Source organism: Vanessa atalanta, chromosome 7 (genome assembly GCF_905147765.1).
Source record: "Vanessa atalanta chromosome 7, ilVanAtal1.2, whole genome shotgun sequence".
In the NCBI taxonomy this organism is placed as follows: Eukaryota; Metazoa; Arthropoda; class Insecta; order Lepidoptera; family Nymphalidae; genus Vanessa; species Vanessa atalanta.
Window position 1 is genome coordinate 12,721,310 of NC_061877.1, and position 3,811 is coordinate 12,725,120.

A 3,811-nucleotide genomic window follows, 5' to 3' on the forward strand; every position below is an offset into this window, starting at 1 on the left:
TTCATTTTTTAATAATAAGCTAATTTATAAAAAAAATATTATATGCTTTATAAAAGGTATGATTGAATGATAATTTATTTAATGCACAATAAAAGAATTTTACACTTATATTACGTTTATTTTTTTATTAACAGATATGTAGGAACACCAAGTACAATATCTCAGTATCTAACTGAAAACGTCCCATCAACAAACGCTAAATTATTTGTCACTGTCACACTAACCCATTACTCAAAATCGAGAGCGGGACAACATCAATTACAGTCTGCATTAAACCCATAAAAATAGTTAATTCATGATAAAAGTGTAAGGCGACAACAAGATTTTCATAAAATTTATCTGTTAATATTTAGAATAGAATTTTAAACCAATGCCACTTAAATGATTGAAATTTTGAACAAACTTATAGTTACTGTGACATTAAAATATCATAGTAAATTCTTATTGGTTATAAAAAAATAATTGAATTTGAAAAAATAAATAAAAATCATATATATTATTATATTATAAAAAATGACCGTTCTTGGTCTAAATATAGTCAGTTAAAAAAATCTACTTTATACTCCAACTTTGTACATCCAACAAATATAGGTACTGTGGATTTAGGTTACATGCGTGATGCGTTTATTAATAAGACCCTGAAATTAAGACTGATAAACCAAGTTTAAAAATAATCAACCCTAAGACAGGTAACATATTGGTGACATTATCACCAATGACAGGTAACATATTGGTGACATTATCACCAATGACAGGTAACATATTGGTGACATTATCACCAATATGTTACCTGTAATATACAATTTCAAGTACGTTTTCAAAGTAAGCAATATGATTAAGCCTTGCTTAGAATAGTTCAAAGAATACATAACCTAAAATGAACATCGATATATCTTCCTGTACCAAATTTGAAATAAAATGCATATAAACACAAAATATTAGAAATTTTACAAAAATAATAATATTATAGACTGACAAATTATAGAAAAAATATATACAGTACGAAATAACTGCGCACACAGTTAAACGATACATTTCTACACAGTTTAATAAATTCGTTTAATTCTGATTATGTATGTTTACATATGAGATCGCGGATTATTACTAGAAACTTTACAAAATGCGATTAATTATCACGTACTTATTGTTAAAAATTTTATACTTAAATATTTAATGACTTTTGTATTAGACGCGGAATCTGTTGTACACAATCTCTAAACTAAATTAATTTAACAGTTTTGACAGTCTTGCTATCTTTATCAAACCAACACACATGAATAGGATAGCAATATTTTTTGGCTGTTGTTTAGTGTAGATTTTGTACAACGACTTGGCACCATTATACAATACGGTAATAATAATAATATTTTAAAACATATATCACCAACACCAATTCAAAGCCTGTATCAAAATTACAATGTTACTATTATAAAAAAACATAATAAATTTAAATATCGAGCCACACGCGCCTTTGCACAATGTATTCTTATATATGCAAATATTATAAAGAGGTAAATATGTTTGTTTGTAAATAGGTAATATCCGAAAGAAATAATCCAATTCTAAAAAAAAATTCACTTGTAGAAAGCTCCATTATTCCTAAGTGTGTTAGAGTTTCCTGAGTGTAATAATCTGCACCCGTGTGAAGCGGGTGTGGGTCGCTAGTTTCAAATTAATATATAAATATAACTTATTTATTTTATACTGCTATTTATAGAAATATCATTTATGTCTGGTGGTTTGTAGATATATCAAAATACTATACCATAGCACAGACTACATATTCACAATTAGAAAAAAAATTAAACAGTTGTGACGCTATTATTTGGATAAGATGACTTAAGGAGCGCTCATTCGAATTGCCGTTTCGCAGTTTCTGACATTTTTAAGCTTGTGTGCGTGTAATTGCGTATGCAGCGTGTATAAGCACAACTAATCTAGTCAAACCAATCGATATAAAGAATCGTAATGCTATTCTCAATTTCACAGATAATAAAATGACATACGAATCATAATAAATTACTGAAATAATTATAATATATTAGACACAGTTTAAACTTTTAAGAAAAATATTAAAATCGATTGTCACTCACAGTATGAATGTGTGAGGCACGCTGTATGAAAATTTGGGATTTGCGTTTCATGTTATATGTACATAGTTTTCTATGTCTGGGTGTTTGTGGTACCGTCGTTACTTCTGACTTTCCATAACACAAGTGCTTTAGCTACTTACATTGGGACCAGAGTAATGTATGTGATGTTGTCCAATATTTATTTGTTATGGGTAAAACAGCGTTCGATTTACACCGAATTGTAGAATTTTTGAAAACATGCAATTTTAACAAATAATTTGTCAATTTTCAGTAATGTTTATTTAGGATTTTTCCAAAAGATTCTATTAAAAAGATATTAAACTTCTGTATAAAAGTTTAGTTTTAGTATTATTATATTTAGTTACTGATAAATATTTGGCTCACAATCTATTTAAAAAGTCTCGTGAAAACGGCAAATCCGACATAATAGCTCTTAATTAGCAGATATTGTTTCTATACATTTAATATGTACATGTTTTATCTAATATATACCATACAATCTATAATATAAACATTGGTCTTACTTTAGTTTTGCGGTTTAATATTTTCAAACCTCATTCCATTTTCTTTTTTAGAAATATTTTAAATATTTCTTCTTCTATCGCTACTCCCTCAATGGAAACAACAACATCAATTGTTTGTTTCAATCTAAAAACAGTTTATATATTTTGAATATTGTATAATGTTGTTTATTACTCAGGAAGTAAGTCACAGTTATTTTTACTAAGGAATTTTAATTTTAGAACGTACACAAACAATGCCCTGTCTCAGAGCCATAATCGAATTCTATTATATGTACCTATTAAAAAAAAATACAGAATTATAGACTTATGTATGTAATTATGTATTACATTAATTTCTTTTATTTCGATATCAATTAATGATTTACTTTGAAGTTGAAAGTAATTGGGCGTGAGCAAAGAAACTCTGTACGAACATATTTTTCCAGTTTTTTACATTATCATTTCCAAAGAAAACCATGAAGAATTGAAGTATCAATTCTAGTATTCATAATATATTTACATATTTTAGAAAATTCTACGAACGTCATATTTGCTATATTTAAAACTTTGTATCAAAGAGTAAGATTATTTTTAAAGTTTTTTTGTTACAACTATATACAAATTCATTTGATGAAACAGTATACATTTTTTATTGACATATTATCTTATATTTAAAAGTTCTTTTTTAATTCTTAAACATTTTCAAACTCATTTTAATTTATATTTTTGTTTTTTATTCATCTAATTATAAAAACATTTTTTATAATACTCCATAGACATTTAAATACACTTTATTTTATTTAAAGTTGTCCTAAAAAAGGAACAGTCACTACAATACAATCTGTTTACAGTGCATTATTTTCATGCTAATTTTATTTCCAATCGATGATAAGTAACCGGAACACTTTCTCTAAAGTAATTCAAACAAAATTTTTCTAAAAATATATAATTATATAAAAATAAATTTTGTCATCTATACTCTCATCTACTAACTTATGAGTATTATTCGTTACATATTTATGTTCGACCGAGGAAAAAATTGAATTCAAAATACTATAAAAGCAGGTTACAAAATTGTACGATTGATACTGAACGTGAACTTACAGCTCGACCGACGTCCGTTCGTGCTCACACGCGCCCCGCGCAGGCGCTCGGCAGCTAGTCGGGCTTGTGCTTGTGCGCGCGGGGGGCGGGGCCCGGGCCGCGCGCCGGCGC